Source organism: Jaculus jaculus, chromosome 12 (genome assembly GCF_020740685.1).
Source record: "Jaculus jaculus isolate mJacJac1 chromosome 12, mJacJac1.mat.Y.cur, whole genome shotgun sequence".
NCBI classification, from domain to species: domain Eukaryota; kingdom Metazoa; phylum Chordata; class Mammalia; order Rodentia; family Dipodidae; genus Jaculus; species Jaculus jaculus.
Genome location: NC_059113.1, coordinates 90,725,352 through 90,744,966, shown reverse-complemented (window position 1 = coordinate 90,744,966; position 19,615 = coordinate 90,725,352). Strand labels below are relative to the sequence as shown.

The following is a 19,615-nucleotide window of genomic DNA, read 5'->3' as shown; positions in this document are numbered from 1 at the left end:
GGCTTCTATTGCAGAGAGAAGGCTGTGTCCTCATTGTATTTGTAAAGATTATGTGACTTTCACTGGCACTCTCTCTGCTGACCTCATCTCCTCTCCCATCCCTTCTCTTGATACACATGTTGGTCTGCTTGTTGCCATTATTTTGCTTTCAGACATGCCATCATGTCCTTTTCAGTTGCAGTTTTCAGTTGTCTACTTAGTGATATTTTCCACATATCTTTGAGGGTTCCTTTACCTTATGTAGATATCATCTCAGAGTCTGATGAGACCAACTTATTTTTATTTATTTTACTTTATTGGTTTTTGTGTGGGTGCACATGTGTATGTGTGGGTAAATACATGTCACAACATGCGTGTGGAGATTAGAGACAAAACTTGGGTGTGGGTCCTTATGTCCGCCTTGTTTGAGACATGGTCTCACTTGTTTGGCCTTTGTGAACACCGTCTACCTAGCCAGTGAATCCTGACTCCTCTTGTTGCCAAAGGCATGTTGAGATTACTGGAGTCTGGATTTATGTGGGGTTTGAGAATCCAAGCTCTAGTTGTTTTGCTTGTGCAAAAAGTGCTTTTAACCACTGAGCGATTCTGAAACCTCCACTTTAAAAAAATAGAACTTTGTAGGTTTTCTTGTGTTTCTGTGTTTTCTTGCCTTATTTTGTTCACTTTCTGCTATATCAAGACAGTCTTAAGTGTAAATAGCATTTTAGTGAGAGGGGGTTGAAGTTTACAAAATCTTCTAGTATGTTTTCATTTTATTATCTTGATTGATTTATTCTCAATCATCAGTAGTTATACCCACTGCTGTAATTGTGCCATCAGAGAAAATACCATCATAGTGGATGAAGACCAAGGATGCAATATTAAATGGAAAGGCAGATGATGTAAGTGTGGAATTTACTTCACAGGATTTCCGTAAAGCATGCTCAGCTCCCACTTTCACAACTGCTGTTCTGCACCATCCCAATCATTGCCGCTGGTTAATTGTATATTGCTTTCCCTAGCATACATGTTTCAACATAGTAAAATTGCCCTTAGAACATGAACTATGTAATTCTCTTTATTTTAAAAAAGGAAAAACTAGTCTTATAAATCATGAAATTTCTCTTGCAGAGTATATTCAACTTAGCAATTCATGACTGTTGTGATCTTACTTCAATATTCTCCATTCACAGTCCAAGAGGATGCATATAAAGGGCATTTTTGACTGTGTTACTTCCCGCTGTTACGTCTTATTTATTTACTTAGTTACTTTTGCACATATATGAATGTTTGTGTGGTGGGCAGCATGCATACCATGACCTCTTGCCATGGCTAACACATTCCAGATGTACATACCGCTTTCACATCTGGATTTATGTGGGTACCAGGGAATTGAACTCAGCAGGTTGGCAGGCCTGGAAAGCAAGAGACTTTAACTGCTGAGCCATCTTCCTAACCTTGCATCATATTTCTCAATGTCAAGGAAGACATTATGAATGAGTTTTGGTGTGTGTGAGTGTGTGAAAGTATTTGTTTTTTTGTATTAATTATAAAACAATATTCTAGTGTGATTTTGAGTATGAAATATATGTTTGATATATGATATAGGTATAATATACTTAGTTATTATATATAACAACTTATTAATATATAGACATAGAAATATCCAAGCATATGCTTCACTAGTATTTTATTAGTGCTATAGTTACTAATACTTGCTTTGACAGAAGATTTATAAAAAATATACACATGAGTGTATATGTGTGCATGAAAAGATTGTATATTACTTTCACCAAGAAAAGCTTATAGCTGGTAGCTTTGTGTGTGCTTTTTTTTCAGGTACATGAAACTCCTACTTATTGTGGTAGATAAAGTAAGCAGCCAAGTGAATTGATTTCATTATATAGGAATATAATTTTTGTATCACAAAAGCAGTGATATTTATGAGAAACATTAAAAATTTCCATCTTTTCTTCACTTATCTTCTAAGTTGTTAAATATGAACCATACAGTAAGAATAAAAGAATTGTTTTACTGGTCTTCTATTTGCATGTATACATACATGCATGCGGTATAGTAATTAAAAAGTAAAAGGAAAAATCAAGAAACACATCAGAATTGTCTTCATATTTGTGATGGTTTGATTCAGGTGTTCCCCCATGAACTTAGGTGTTCTCAATGCTATGTCTCCAGCCGATGGAGATTTGGGAATTAATGCTTTCTGGAGGCAGTATATTGTTGGGGGCAGGCTTATGGGTGTTATAGCCAGTTTCCCCTTGCCAGTGTTTGGCACACACTCCTGTTGCTGTTGTCCACCCTATGTTGGGCAGGGGGTGATGTCCACCCTCTGCTCATGGCATCATTTTCCCTGCCATCATAGAGCTTCCCCTTGAGTCTGTAAGTCAAAATAAAACTCTTTTTTCCACAAGCTGCTCTTGGTTGATTTCTACCAACAACGAGAACCGGACTGCATCAATATTTATAAATAAAAGGGACCTATTTCAAGTTCTGGGAGGCTGGATTTTTCTTTATTGAATGTGGATTCACAGATGTTACAAGCTAGGCACAGCTAGTTTAAAATCCATATAGGATGTTTACAGGCGTCCTTCTACGGAACTGCCGGTCTGCATTACTCATCTCAAGTGCCTATACAGTTGATTCTGGAGATCACAGCTGAGTGGAACTTTTGCAGCTTAGCTCTGAGACTTGGGGAAAGTTTGCACACTGGTCAAGTCTCCAGTGAACACTCCTTATCATTTCATTATTTCCATTTCCATCAAAAAAAAAAACAAAAAACAAAAAACAAAAAAACAACAAAACCCCTGAAAAACATACAGTGAGCAAACAAATCTAAAAGCAGCCAACTATTTTCTGTAGCTGGCCACTGTTTTATTATTTTTTGCACACTTATTGGAAGAAAGATGGAAATTTGTGCTTAAAACCTAAGAACTCTTGCACATTAGAGACACACTATACTGTGCGTAGCGTGTTTGGTTTTGAGTTTGAAAAGGAAAGTTACTAGCTATACATACGTTGATAACTATGTTACATTTAATGGTCAGGGGATCCTATGGTTAAAAGCTGGATTCTAGGCTATCTCTACCTTCATTTATTATTTACAGTGCTCTGTATATGGACATGGTATTTACTGTTAGACAAAACTGTGCCTGACAAATTGCCTTCCTTGAAAGGTCTGTAAGCCCCAAGGAGGAGAACAAAAGAGGAGCAAGACCATGCGAGCAGCCGAGGCTGATTCAAGCTTACAAACTCGACATTGCTTGGCCCAAGTAGGAGGATGGCAATGAGAGCTTGAAAGTTGAGAAATTATTCTGAGATTAGAAAGCTGCCCAGTAAAATAAAACCAACAATTGAAAACAAGTAATGACATCCAAAAAGTAAAATGTGGACCCATCATTTATGCGATGGGCGCCCAACTTCCCTTCCAACATTTCCTTGGATATAACGTTCCCTTGGTTTCTCAAAGGTGCTTCTTACCCTACCACCCAAGGATCCAAGCCAGAGCGCCCTAGCTTGAGTGTGCCGCAGAATCACGTGGGAAGACAACTATGGATTGATGATCTGCACATGAAAACTAATTCCTCAGCAGTGCTGGGGCCTGAAATTTGCTTTTCTAGGAACTTCTTTTTTCTTTTTTCTTGGTGTTTCGAGGTAGGGTCTCCCTCTAGGCCAGGCTGACCTGGAATTCACTGTGGAGTCTCAGGGTAGCCTCAAACTCACGACAATCCTCCTACCTCTGCCTCCCAAATGCTGGGATTAAAGGCATGGGCCACCATGCCCGGGTTCTAGCAACTTCTTGAGAATCATTGCTGCCATCCATTCTGGAACCCTGTTTTGAGAACTTTAATTATTTATTTTTGTTTTCCTGAGCCAACATGTCCCATTCCTCCCACAGTTTATCCTTCAAACGACAGCCTGGAGCAAGCATAATTCCTCAACTTTATGAAGCAAAGACCCAATGCTGTCACTCTTTTCCAGGAATTTCTCTCAGGATTTGTTTGTTTGTTTGTTTCGAGGTAGGGTCTTGCTCTATCTCTATCTGGCCTGAAATTCATTGTGTAGTCTCAGGGTGGCCTCGAACTCACAGTGATTCTCCTACCGCTGCCTCCCAAGTGCTTGGATCAAAGGCATGCTACCACACCAAGCTTTTGGGATGTTTTATATCATCTCAAACTTAGGGCTGAAACCCCTAGCTAAGTAAGGGAAATTCACCACAGTTTTGTTTGCTATAGCAGAAACTGGAGGTAATACAAATATACCCATTCCATTCTTTTTACTTTTAATTTGAGAATAATTTTCTCTCTTTTCACAGTATGACGTTTTTACTGTTAGGTGTCAGTACTGGTTTATACATTGTGCTGAATATAAACGTTAAGAATACAGAGCAAGGGCTGGAGAGATGGCTTAGCGGTTAAGCGCTTGCCTATGAAGCCTAAGGACCCCGGTTCGAGGCTCAGTTCCCCAGGTCCCATGTTAGCCAGATGCACAAGGGGGCGCACGCGTCTGGAGTTCGTTTGCAGAGGCTGGAAGCCCTGGCGCGCCCATCCTCTCTCTCTCCCTCTATCTGTCTTTCTCCCTGTGTCTGTCACTCTCAAATAAATAAATAAATAAATGAACAAAAAAATATTTAAAAAAAGAATACATAGCAAAAACATGAAAACATGCTATTTGTTTAAGTCACTAATTTAATCTGTGTCTACTGTTTTTAAAGAAATGACATTTCTTAACCAGTGAGCATTGTTATAGATAAGAAAAATAAAAATCAAAAAGTGTTAACATCATAATAAGAAGTTAAAATACTGCAGAGATGCACTTCAGTGATTCCAACTACGCTTGAGGCTAATGCAGGATTGGATTACATTGTCTAAAATGAAAAGGGAAAAGGGTAGAGAGAAGGAAGGGACACATTTATTATTCCTTAATTTTGGAGGCAGAGGCAGGAAGATCACCAGTTCTTAGCTACCCTAGGATTTTTACTGAGACCCTGTCTCAAAAATAAAGACAAAAATCATGTGACAAGAGATGTATGTGGTATAAAACACTATAAAGTACAAAGAAATGCCAAATACAGTAATAACAGTGAACAAGGCAAAACAGATTTTATTTTTATTTGTTTTTTATTTTTTTAATTTTTATTTATTTATTTATTTATTTATTTGACAGCGACAGACACAGAGAGAAAGACAGATAGAGGCAGAGAGAGAGAATGGGCGTGCCAGGGCTTCCAGCCTCTGCAAATGAACTCCAGACGCATGCGCCCCCTTGTGCATCTGCCTAACGTGGGACCTGGGGAACCGAGCCTCGAACCGGGGTCCTTAGGCTTCATAGGCAAACGCTTAACCGCTAAGCCATCTCTCCAGCCCGCAAAACAGATTTATCTAGCACTTATATAGCCATGTTACATTCTCTCATTTAAATCTCAAAACAATACAAAAAAGTCTAATCAATATTTATATATGGGAATAATGAGTCCAGTAGGAAGAGTGACTTACTGCAACCACCCAGCTTGTCAGTTGGAGGACAAGATTCTAGTCTGTCATTGTTAAGTAGATAGGATGGATTGGTATTCCAGGTAATTCATCACTTTGAGAGCTTTAAAATAATTTATTTTAAGAAGCAAATGGAACCATATTAGTGTAGCTAGTTATTTTAATGATATAATTCCCCAATTAAAAACTATATCTACATACATTATCATAGTTATATTTTATTAATGTAATGTTGAATAAAGCCAGCAAGTCAAAAAGTGCATAAAATTTTATTTGTGTAAGTTTAAAACCCAAAACTCCTGTTAATTATTTGCTAGTATTTATATATGAACCAAAAAGCATAAACCCATGGACAAGAATACATACAAATTACAGAATGGTGGTAATGTTTGGGGATTGGGAGGGGGATATCCCATTGTTCTCCTCGCCCCCCACCCCCAGATTAAGAAATGTGAACCAAACAGAGTAAATGGTAATGACTGTTAAAGATGCAATTGATTGATATTTTTCTTTTCAATTTTCAGCATTTTTTAAATGATTTTGAGCTTGAAAGTGACAATGTTAACAATGGTTTTAGTGGTTAGAGAAATTTTGGATATTCTGGGTTAATCCAAAATATAGCCATTTTCTTAGCTGTAAAATTTTCAGTCATTAGCATGATAATGGAATTGTGAATTGCCAAGACACTAATATCTTATGAAATATTTCCCAAGCTTATTTGACCAAGGAAGCCTTTCATTTATTTTTTTTTAAATGAAGCATCTATTAACATCTCATAGATATTTTGGGAAATACTGTTATACATCATAGCACTTAATTTTCCCTAGTTGTTTTATGTAATCTAACTTAATTTCCCTGATTATATTTTCTATCTCCTTGATGTCAGGACCTAGGTTTTATTCCTTTTAGCTACTACTCCTTTGATGGTATGTTTGATTTTTATTCTTAGAAATTATTTTGTAGTTCATTATGGTATGTGTGGACCTGTGTTAGGAGGGCTAGTAATAACAGTCCTTCCAGAGTTTAAAGGAGACTAACAAGAACAAAGATCAACATAAGAAATATTATTATTTTTCAAACAAATATACTATGTACCAAAATATCTTTAGAAGTAGAAGATCACACACACACACACACACACACACACACACACTCAATTTTCAGTTTTCCGCATTTTTGAATGCTTTGAGCTTGAAGCTAAGAATGTTAACAATTGTTTCTATAAACACTCACTTCGTTCAAGTATTATGGCACATCTGAGAAATGAGGCATTCATAACATAAAGTCATTGGATACCATCAAGTGCATCAAGTTTCTAAAAAAGTAATTATCAGGGACTTTTTAGAGTAAAAAATAAATAAATCCTTTTGAGATTACATTAAGCATCAATGTAATTCAATTTTTTAAAGTAATCAAGTCATTTAAAGTTTTGTCTTATTATGTGTATCTTAAATTCCTTCTTAAATAAGGATATAATTTTGGCACAACAATAAAATAGAATCAATTAAGCAAAAATGTGTTCACATCATACCTTGTTTTTATTTATGCATTACTGCACATTTGAGACTCTTAGGTCACTTCATGTTAAAGGAGATTGTCCTTTTATTTGTACTCCTATAATACTTTGTAAACATTTTGCAATCCAAGTGTTTCTAGGTCTACTGAAATGCAGCATTGGAAATGGTTTTTAAGTATTTTTATTTATTTATTTGCAAGCACAGAGAGAAGAGAGAGAAAGCATGGGCACACCAGACCCTCTAGCTGCCTCAAATGCACTCCATATGCATGCACCACCCTGTGCATCTAGTTTTACATGGATACTGGGGATTTGAATCTTGGTCTTTAGGCTTTGCAGGCAAGCACCTTAACCACTTAGCAATCTCTCCAGCCAGCTTAAAATAGTTTTTAAGAGTTTTATTTTTCTATGAAAACATTCAGTGGTGCTGGGTAGATGGCTCCGCACTTTAGAACACTTGCTGCTAAAGCAAGAATGACTCCCAAGAAGACACATGAGAAATCTGGGCATGGGCACCCATGTCCTCAACCCCAGTCCATGGGGAGCAGAGGTCAGAGGATTGCTGGGGGCTGCTGATGAAGAGCCACCTTTCCCTCAAGCATTACGTGCATTAGTGATAAAAGAAGTGCGTCCGACAGTCTTCTCTGCCCTTCACACAAATGCACATGGGGCATGCTCATCTCAACACACATGCGAATACACTACACACACACACACACACACACACACATTCTGCAGCTACTCCAAAAGTTCTTAGAGATGAGTTCCATGTTTTAAAGTTTTTAGTTTGAAAATATGGCAATATTTACCATATGTTATAACCTGAAATATTGGTGATGAATCAATTTTTATGTAAAATAGAAGGTAAAATTCCGTGGACCTTTGCTAAAAGTCTTTAGCACTCTTCATATAAAATCTTCATGGCTCATAGTAAAGGTGCACTTAATAACTGCTTGAAATTTTTATCCTTTGAGCAGACTCACATTTGGCCACACACTGCTAGAATTCAGCAATATTCCAGGAACATGCCTCTTTGGTCTGCTTCACGCATGTCACTTCCACATGACAAGTCCACTCTGCCAGTTAATGGGAGTTAATGGCAGAACATTACCACGCTGCTTGTAACTACCTGAGTAATCAGACGATATCACCAAGATTCTGCTTATGTTACTGTAATAAAACAGAATAATCTGTGGTGGTACAAATAAATTAGAGTGTGGGAGTTAATGAAGTGGCATTAATGCACTAAACATGTCTCACTTAGTTTTCTGAATAATTTCTTGGATGAAGACATTTCCCTAAATGAACCTTCGTTGTGTACACAGATGCAATCTTGGGCACATACATTTAAAAAGCATCATCTCTGTAAATGTGCTGTTATCAATAAGTACATATTCTAGGCATTTTGCTGTACTTCTATATAGAGGGCTGATAAGTGGTGTATGGGGAAAGGATATATAGGCAACATAAATCTTATATAGGGTAGAAAATCAAAAAGAAGATGGTTTACAGAATCAACTTAACTATGTTAGAGTGAATTACTCCCCAACTTCGTGGCATATAGTAACAAGTGGATATTATGTCCCTCAGTTTCTGTGTCTCTGGACTTCAGGAGAGGGCTCACTGCATCATTTTTCTTGGGAGTTCTCATGAGGCTGCAGTTCCCTAGGCTGACTTGACCTGGACAGGGTAAGCTGCTACCTTAATCACATGATGATTAGTGGGCACCAGCTCTCTGTAGGAGGGCTAACTACCCAATCACACAGGTCATTCCAGTGAGCTCTCTGAGTGTCCTCTTCACATTGGAACTGGCTTCTTCAAGAATGGCACAAGAAAGCAGCAGGGGCCTCATAAATTTGTGAACTAACTTTGGAACTTGTATACTCTTGCCACAGGAAAATGGTAGATCCCTTAGTTGTCTCTGATTTCTGAGGAAGATAACTGTATGAATATATAAACAGCCAATGAAGTTCCACAGGGAAAGCCACCTTAGAGGTCTGCATTATAAATGGTAAGGAAAAGAAGTGATTAGATATAGATATAGATAGATATAGATATAGATAGATATAGATATACATGTATAATTTGGAATAACTATTATATCTTGATTTTGCTTCTGGGCAATGAATCTCTCAATCACTAAAATTCATTCTAGCCAATTTTGCTAGGTGGGGAACCACAAGTTTATTTGCAAAGAGAGAGAGAGGAAAAAAAAAAAAACAGAGAAAGAGAAAATAGGTACACCAGCCTCTCTAGCCACTGCAAACAAACTCCAGATACAATGTGTCACCTTTTGCACCTGGCTTTACATGGGTACTGGAGAAATGAACTGGAGCCATCAGGCTTTGCAAGCAACCACCTTTACCACTGAGCAATCTCTACAGCCCAAGGCTTTATTTATATTATTTTGTGTAAATGTAAGTCTCAGCTGGGCGTGGTGGTGCACGCCTTTAATCCCAGCACTCGGGAGGCAGAGGTAGGAGGATTGCTGTGAGTTCAAGGCCACCCTGAGACTACATAGTGAATTCCAGGTCAGCCTGGGCTAGAGTGAGACCCTACCTCGAAAAATCGAAAAACTAAAAATAAATAAATAAATAAATAAAATGTAAGTCTCTTTTTATGCCTATAATTTTGCCTCTGTGTCATGCTAATAGAGTTATCACTGCATAGTTGGGAGAGCTCTGTTATCATACTTGAAGATGGTGGCAGATAAGCAGTAGAAACTCAGAGCTCTGACTTTTAGCCTTTGATCATTACTTCTTGAATATCCAACAGTGCTCCCAGAGGGCCTCTAAATACTAATTGCTGAAGTATGTGAATGTAATGTATTCATCTGCAGCCATTGTGCTGTGTAATTGTAGTTCAAAGAGATTCCTGCTCATTGTGTCTATTTGGCTGGGACTTGCATGTGTTGTGACAGTTTCTGATGATGTAACTGTGAGGTTTGTAAGCAAAGAAACCAGGTCATTCACCATGACACCAATTTAGTTTGCAAATATGAAGACATGGCAAAAAGGAAACATATCCTTCCACAGCAAAAGGTAGGTGAGCTGCAGGCATAAAGCTTACATAGCATGAAATGCAGGAGCAGAAGAGAGAAGAGTTGTCCAGACTCTCAGGTAGAGAAAGGGAGAGAGGACTGTTTTTTGTTTTGTTTTGTTTTGCTTTTTTGTTTTTAATAACTCAATATGTCCTCAATATTTCACAGCTACTTCTGTGAAAATAGCCCTCCCCTTTCCTAGGCGGGATGCTACTGTAAGTACTGTGAGCATGTTTTGAAGATGATGTTGAGATTGTCTGAGAAGCCCACTGTCTTTAAGGGACAGACAGTTCTATCCACACACCCAGACAGAAAACAAGGACTGGACGGAAGTGAAAAGGAAGATGTACTCGCCATTTTCCAGAGCTGCGGGCATACAGTTTCCTGCATGTGCTGAAATAACTAGTTCTAGTAAGACAGCGGCCTAAATTGTCAGCCTCAGAACATCACATATGATACATTTGTATATTTGGTTAAGTGCCTAAAACCTCTTAGGCAAGGCTTCAGCAAGAGCATTCAAAGCCCAGAAATCAGCCCTCATCTTGAACAGCTATTACTGCCCTATGGTTTGACATACATGATGCTTTCATAAGTCCACTGACTATTCTTGGAATTTTTTTTTTTAAAAGTGCTATTCTATTTGTGGATCTCAGTTCTTGGTCTCTAACAAGAAACCCAGAAACTAGGCAAGGCGGGGGGAACAACAACAATTTTCACATAGGCAAGTCATGGCAGCTCCATTTAGGCGGAATGTATTTATTTATAGAACTTATATCCCAGACCTGATATGCAGAGGGTGAACAATGAAGAAAATGAGTGTTATGTGGTTTTATTTTCCGGGTCTAGTAGTCATATGTGAACTAGATCAAGAATTCAATGTGCTATTCAGATTCTCGAAATGGTGCATTGAAATCACTTTGACAGAAGAAAAATTTCCTACACTTGTGCTAGGGGTGGGTCATCTCCCAGTGAGAAGTCTGTCAGGGAGACCCCCTGATGCCCTCAGAATAATGCAGGCTATTGCCAAGGCTCCTGACTGTCCACCAGAACAAGATGGTATGACCCTACTGATGAAGACACCATATGCTTCAATCAGAGGACACATAGAATTCAAGCTGGGCCACAACTGGAAACCTTTTTCCCTGCTGGCTAGGCATGGTGCTAGGGAAGAAAACTCAACAGTCTTACACAAAGGTAGAGTCATCCTTCCTGCTATGCCATCATCCAGTTAGGAAAGATGTGCCCACTGGTGTGACTAGTGCAATTGCTCTCTGATCGGATCTAAGGCATGCTCACTGGGAGATTATTTATGCCTGGTTCTGAAAACCACAGTCAAAAGTCTGCGAGTGAGAAGGTCATAGACCCTAGAGGGGGGGAAGCCACTACTATTGTTGGGTGAAATGGATATGCTGTACCCATCAAATTGCCCTCTAAATATTTTTACTAGACTTATGCCCATAGATCGGTGCTGGTCTCAACTTTGGTCAGAGAAGCTTCCTTTTGTAGGTGACAGACAACTGGGGAGACTCAACACTCATTAAAATGCTGAGAATAAGTGACTGTTGAGTGCTCAGCTCTAAAGGAGACATTGCTATCACATACTCCAAGGCTCAGGGAACAATGTGGAAAGGGGGATGGAAAGAATGTGTAAGAGGATGGGGAAGGGCACTTTAGGACACCATCTTTAAGACATGAATTTACCATTACTTCATGATGTCATATTGGCTGTTGTGACTTCCACAAGACCTGCACAAAATTGAGTTCATTAACATTTCAACATGGATGATAGAGGAGGGCAGGAAAAAAAAAAATCCATCAAACTAGAACAGGAAAAGAAGGACTAGATATAAGTAAAAAAGGTCTCGTTGGGGCTGAAGGGATGGCTTAGCGGTTAAGGTGTTTGCCTACAAAGCCAAAGGGCCCAGGTTTGATTCTCCAAGACCCACGTTAGCCATAGATGCATAAGGGGGCGCATGCGTCTGGAATTTGTTTGCAATGGGTGGAGACCCTGGCATGCCCATTCTTTCTTTCTTTCTCTCTCTGCCCCCCCTTTCTCTGTCAAATAAATAAATAAAAATGAAATGAAATAGTTTTTTAGAAAAGAAAGGTCTCATTGGAAGGAGGCATAAAAAAAGTTAATACTAGTGGATCATTATCAAATTACCATATGTGTAAAAATAGTGAATTATCTTCAAAGCCGTAGTCAATAACAAATATGATACAATGTCCCAGTGAGTAAAACAGTAGAAAAATATTCTTAGGAGCAAAGGAAGAAGTTAAGTACCAGAATCTAGCATGGATTGCCATTTGACAGAACTATATGTTTAAATAGAGGGATACTGCCGATCACCAGAAACTTAACAAGGCTCAGCAACCAGGAAAATGCATACCTTGATCCCACTGTTCCCTATGCCTTTAACCTGCAGGCAGTGCCCAATTGAACTAGAAGCTCATTCATGCTATCTGGATAGGCATGAGAGCAAGGTGTAGGAAGTAGACCTGGAGAGTCCTCAAGGAGCTGACCAGAATCATGGTAAACAACTGACATGGTTTATACCAAATTATATTGTTTTTCCTTACTTCCCTGAAACTAAACTCTAAAAAACATAGTGGGGTCTACAACTAGGTCCCTCAGCTGTAATTTTCACTCTAATGTTGACCTTTGGCAACTGACTTTCTCTAGGGCACGTTTGTGTTTGTGAGAAAAGGGTCATGGGCTTACGTTCATAGGTTTGGGATGGGATGAATGGCAAATGTGTCTGGTGCACTTGAACCAGTCCTGGCCCATCTGAAGCATTATGTGGCTTTATATTGTTGGCTTAAATTTGTACTGCATCCCACGGTTTTTGCTGTTTTTTAGGGCAAATATAATGTACAAAGAATTAAATTGAATTCTAGTGGTTAGTGAATATTTTCCAATATCCTGTTGGCATTTAGTTATAACCTAGGATTAAATATACGGGTGTTAATAATTGGAGTAAGATCCTTAAGACTCTCACTTCTGACAAAGAAGACACAGAATATTTTCCTGCACACATGTACAACAACAAGGATTCTTGAGAATTTCTTTTTGTGAAGGAGATCACATACTGAGTTGATTCCATTCCATTATATTCCATCACATTAAATTTGTGATGGAAAAGTTTAGTCAACATTTTCTGCTTCTTCACTGAACAAATACATTGAGGAGCTACATTTTTAATGTGCTTATTGCACAGAAGAGAAGAAGCAGGGATGGATCTTTTACTTGGAATAATGCCTATTCTTGTGATATATTATCTAATTAAGTAATTTCCCAATTAAAAAAAAAAGCATTGAAAATTTCACAGGAACCAAGAAACAGCTATAGTGATGTTTAAAACTGGCATTAAAGGTGGGTGCAATGATGCACACCTTTAATCCCAGCACTTGGGAGACACAGGAAAGGTCACTGTGAGTTCAATGCCAGCCTAGGCTACAGAGTGAGTTCTGAGATAGCTTGGACTAGAGTGAAACCATGCCTCAAAAGAATAAATAAATGAAAGTACTGTCATTAGTACATCACTTTATAGTTTAAAGGGATGTTATGTTACTGATTCATTGGTTTTCAAACTGATTTTAGTCTTGGAACATCACCTCCATGTTTGTATGTATAATATTGCATATATTATATACTCATATGTATATTCAAATATTATACATACATGCAATGTATAAGGAGGATATATTTTTTTTTCTCAAACTCATCTACTCATACAATTTTCCCATCTGTACTAACTCCAATGGATGGGCGCTAGGTTGCATGGTGTGAAGGCTTCTTTATTCTTTCTTTCAGCTTCTTTCTAACTTCCCTCCCTTCCTTGGGTTCAGCACTCAGTTATCCCACTGTCTTTTGGAGTTGTGTTCCAATGCAAAGTTCTGGACCTTAATGTAGTATTCTTTGAACACACAGGTGTAATGTGGACAAAGTCACCTAAGAAGCTGAGCAAAGTGAGAAGTACCAAGGAGGTCCTCTAGCCTTTACTTTTCATGTCTCATGAAGACTGTGGTTGAAACTTGATGTAAAGAAGTAGGCTGTTGAGATTGCTCAGTGGTTAAGGCACTTGCTTTCAAAGCCTGGCAGCCCAAGTTCAATTCTCCCTTACCCATGTAAAACCAGTTGCACAAAGTGACACAGGCATCTGGAGTTCACTTGCAGTAGCAAGAAGCCCTGGCATGCTCATTCTCTTTCTGTCTCTTTCTCTTTCTCTCCCTCTCTCTCTGTTTCTCCTTTGAACGCTTTCTGCTTGCAAATTAAAAGCAAACAAACAAAAACAGTGCTGGCGAGATGGCTTAGCAGTTAAGGTGATTGCCTTTGAAGCCTAAGGTCCCTTGTTTTACTCTCCAAATCTCACATAAACCAGATGCACAAAGATGGTGCAAGTGTCTGGAGTTCAGTTGTGGTGGCCAAGGCCCTGGCATACCAATTCTCTATCTCTCTTTCCTTCTGCTTGGAAAAAAACAAAACAAAACAAAACAAAACTAGGTGACTAGCTATGACTAGCTTAGTGGATCAGGAAATTAGGTTCTCCAAGTCCCTCATCAGATAACTCACCAATGTAAGACTTACTGGATAGGGTTTCATAGGTGACCACAGACCTTCAGGATTATTCAAAGCTTCATGGCTTAGCGAAATTCAATCTTATTTTTTCTAATTACTAAGATCTTTATACATATATTTGAATAATCTCAAGTCATTTGTCTGTACAGGCATGCTTTTTCTGTTTTGATGATGTTTTCACCACCTATTTGTCACAGGTTTCTTACACGCTTGGTGTTCAACTGAGGGCCTATTTTTCCCCATAGGCTCCTAGGGTCTCACTGTGTAATGCAGGTTGACCTCAAAGTCACTATTCTCTTCTCCCTTCTGTACCTCCTAAGTGCTGATAGTGCAATCCTGGATCACCACATCCAGCGATACCCCTAATATGTTGAGTGTGACCTGAGAAACGTTGGTCAGATATTACATTATCATCTGCTCATGGTTCAGGTTCTTGATTATGATACTAAAACACTTGTTCTTACTTGATGATAATTAGCTCTGCTAATTATCAGGAACAATAACAAAAATCCCAAGTTGGGAACATGAAAACCCATTCATTATGCATGTGTGTAAAACTTATTAAACTAAAGTAGAGCACACAGCACAGACTTCACTCAGGTCATTGCCATTCTGGTAAGCTTCTTTGGTGAGAAGCTTAGGTGGAAGGTGATGATGTAAGTTCTCACTGTTCTGAGTGGTGATGTAACAAAGGCACTGGCCTCTACGAGGCTTCCAAGAAAGGGAGAACTCAGATTAGGTGGAGTCGTGAGTCATACAAGAGGATATTCTGATGGCTCGCTCACTCTTTGCCAGTATCTGATGAAGGCACCTGTTTCAGGTAATTGAGTATTTCCAGGAAGGTATCACTATTCTACTCTCCTTACACTCATACGTTTGAGTCTTTCACACAGCTGATCCTCGCATCTTGCTCAAGCGTTCCCAACTTGTTCTGGACCATCCTTCTGACCTTTTGGCCTCCCTAACATGTCTGATATCAAGACAGAATAATTCCTTTTCTTCATTTCTTCCAAACCACAATCATTATCTCATATTGTTTGTTTGGTCTACTAGTGTATGTCCTACTCCATTTATATGTTATCATGTTAGCCTTTAGTGTAATGGTTTTAGGAGTTCTGGTCTTTGGAAGTAGATCAGATCCTAGGGGTAGAGTTCCTGTGAGTGGATTTAGTATTCTTATGAGAAAATCTCCAATGAGAACATGCCTTAGGAAAGAACAAAATATCCTGGCATCTTCATTTTTGACTTCTACCAGCTCCACAACACAAATCATAAGAAATATATTTCTCAATAAATTGCTTAAAGCCTATCTAATTTATAATATTTTTTTATTGCAGACAAAATGGACTGAGATGTTTTCTATGTCCCCTTGTGCATCCTTACTATCTAGAATGGTGTCTAGCACATAGAAATCTGTATTTCCTCAGTAATATTATAACCATTGAAGTGTCCTGTATCATTAATTTCAGCCACATCCTATTTAAAATAGTGTTTATGAACAGTTCTTATTAACATTTTAAAATTTTTTGCATATGCTGTGTCAAAAAAGTTACATTTTCAAAACTACAGAAATATTTAAATTGAGGTGATTGTGATAGGCTATGATTGTGATATTATATGATAACAGAGAAAAGCTTGTAACAATGTTAAAAATATCACCATTGTGGTGAGTTATGAGTAACTTTTTATGTGTAGGGGGGTAGAGGTAGGGTCTCACTCTAGCCCAGGCTGACCTGGAATTCACTATGTAGTTTAGGGTAGTCTCGAACTCATGGAGATCCTCCCACCTCTGCCCCCTGAGTTCTGGGATTAAAGGTGTGCACCACCACGCACGGCTAAGTTATGAATAATGTTTCCTAATTTTCTTTCTGTTTTTTGACATAGGGTCACATTGTACAGCGGAGGTTGGCTTCTAACTTGTCTTTCTGCCTTAGCCTCCAATACTTGCAATTACAGGTGTGTGCTACCACACCTGGGTATGTCCTTTATATATATATCCTTATAGCATAATGAGTACATATTATCTCTATAAGGAAAACACAAAATAATCATGAGCTGAATAATATTCAAAATAGATCAGCAGTTTTCCAACCCACAGTGTTTTCTTTCAGATACCTTTTGAATTATACATTGGAGAATCTACCTTGGGAACTGTGTGAACATTATGATAGTGGTCACAAAGATGATGAAGATTGTAAAAGATAGAAAGAGGGAAGAGAGATAACAAGATGGCTCAGTGGATAAAACATATGACATACAAACGTGAGGACCTGAGTTCAGATCCCTAGAACCCATGCAAACCCTAATGCACTAGTACACACAAGAATGCCAGCATCCCTATGGTTACATGGGTCCTGAGACAGGAGAATCCTGGAAGGTCGTGAATTCGCCAGACAGACATTCACAGTAGTAGACAGCAAGAGATCCTGTCTCAAAATTGGGAGACAGTGGGTTGGAGAAATGGCTTAGTGGTTAAGGTGCTTGCTTGTGAAGCCTAAGGACCCAGGTTTGATTCCCCAGTACCCATATAATGCAGATGCACAAGGTAGTACATATGTGTGGAGTTCATTGGCTGGAGGCCCTAGCCTACCCATTCTCTCTCTCTCTCTCTCTCTCTCTCTCTCTCTCTGCCTCTTTTTCTCTCTCAAATAAACAATATTTTTTAAAAGGCAGAAGGTGTGAAGTGACACCGGAGATTGTCCTCTGACCTCAATATGTGCACCATGGTGTGCTCCACTCATGAACACACACATCTTACATACATGAGCACACACATCATACATACATATATGGGCACATCTTACATACATGAACACACACGTCTTACATACATGAGCACCCACATCATACATACATGAATATGCACATCTTACATACTTGAACACAGATCTTACATACATGTTACATACATAAACACACACACATCTTACATACATGAACACACACATCTTATACACACCCATTAAAAGGGAAAAGAAGAGAAAGTTTTGAGGAGTTGCAGATATAATTGTCTTTTTCTTTCTTCTTTACATTGTTATCAACCTGTAGAAGATAAAAGAGTAAGGTTGCTATTATCAGTTTTGGCCTTCTAGAAATTTAGAAAGGAGCTAGAAATGGCACAGGCCCTCTGGAATCATTAAATGGGCAAATGCTAATTCACCCAAATTTAATATATTGTTAATATTTAATAATATTGTAACCACAGTGTGCACACATTGGGAGCATAGCTGCAACCTGACACATATTAGCCACCTAGGCTTCTATACATCAACCAAAGGGGCATGACTTGGAAGTCAATCAAAGGAGATTGAATGGGGCTGGAGAGATGGCTTAGCAGTTAAGCACTTGCCTGTGAAGCCTAAGGACCCCGGTTCAAGGCTTGATTCCCCAGGACCCACGTTAGCCAGATGTACAAGGGGGTGCACGCATCTGGAGTTCGTTTGCAGTGTCTGGAAGCCCTGGCGCGCCCATTCTCTTTCTCTATCTGCCTCTTTCTCTCTGACTGTCACACTCAAATAAATTATATATATATATATATATATATATATATATATATATATATATATATGTATATATATATATGTATATATTAAAAAGGAGATTGAATGGTTTTGGAAATGGAGCAAGGGGAGGGTGGGTCTTTGTAGTTGTTAACCCAGGGCTTAACATGGCACCATATACCTAAAAGTGGCTTAAATATTTTCAGTTTAAAAAGAAAATCAGTGGAGCTTGAGAGATGGCTTAGCAGTTAAGACACTTGCCTGAGAAGCTGATTCAATTCCCCAGGATCCATGTAAGCCAGATGCACAAGGTGGCACATGTATCTTGAGTTCATTTGCGGTGGCTGGAGGCCCAGGCTCACTCTTTTTTTTCTGTCTCTCTCTCTCTCTATCTGCCCCTTTCTCTTGCTAACAAATAAAATATTTTTAAAAATTAATTAACTGACCATGATATTTGATTACAAGATAAGATGCCAAAAGAATGTTTCTTTCTACATTCTGGTATTATTCTGCTAAAGTTCATTTGGTGTCTTGTCTTGCTTTTACATACTTGTTCTCTTTCACCTATGGTCAACTGAATGGCTTAGCCATATTTTAGTCTTATAAATGATACAGCAAATAGAATTGCCCCAACTTGGACATGCATATGTAGAAAATGCCTCAAAGTTTTAGTGTAGTATTGTAAAAAGATAAAAGTAATTTATTTAAGTAGAAATGGTAAATCACTTTTAATGTTACAGTTAGGAATGAAAACTCAATTATTTTATTCTAGCCATAATTTAAGCATATAACCAACTACCAGTGTTAACTGTTTATTAATTTCCAAACAGAGAGAGATAGAGAGATGAGAGACAGACACAGGGAAAGAATGGGTGTGCTAGGGCCTCCAGCTAATGCCAATGAATTCCAGATGCATGAGTTACTTTGTACATCTGGATTTACAATGTACTGGGAAATTAAACCTGGATTCTTAGGCTTCCCAGGCAAGAGCCTTTAACCATTTAGCTATCTCTCCAGCCATTCTTTTAACTCTTATACAATGGCCTTTGTTATGACAGCTTCCATGTCTCCACTGGTATTAACAAAATACCAAAATTTAGAGCTCAGTCTAGATATTTTGATTTAATTGACAGAAGAACAGTTTGGACATTGGGCTTTTAAAGCACCAAGGATTATTCTCAGTTGTCATCAAAGCTGAAATCACTGATTTAAATTATTAACAAATTATTGACTGGGATGTTAGTACTGTTTTCCAAATAACACTGGCTTTGATTGGCCCAGGATTAACTGGGAACTGGTGCAGATTTCTAGAAAATAACATCACTAGACAGGTCTATAAAGGATTTCTGGATGATAAAAAAAAAATTCCTCTTTTACATGTACTGTCAAACTTATTTTTCCCCTTCCTTTTATGGTTATTGTAAAGATAATTCTGTGGCTTTGCCAGTCTTTCTAATTCACCAATTTTTAAAAGTCTCAGCATCATGTTCTGAT

The 19,615-nt window shown here is 38.4% G+C and overlaps 1 protein-coding gene across 1 annotated transcript in view; it reads left to right on the top strand.

The window, feature by feature from the left end:
- Positions 1–8,660: 8,660 nt before the first annotated feature.
- The window catches only part of Inpp4b (inositol polyphosphate-4-phosphatase type II B), a 507,192-nt gene continuing 496,237 nt past the window's right edge, over positions 8,661–19,615 (top strand). The window contains exon 1 of the mRNA XM_004655836.3: positions 8,661–8,691. The gene's annotated coding sequence lies outside the window, so the exon portion shown is untranslated. The remainder of the gene's footprint in view (positions 8,692–19,615) is intronic.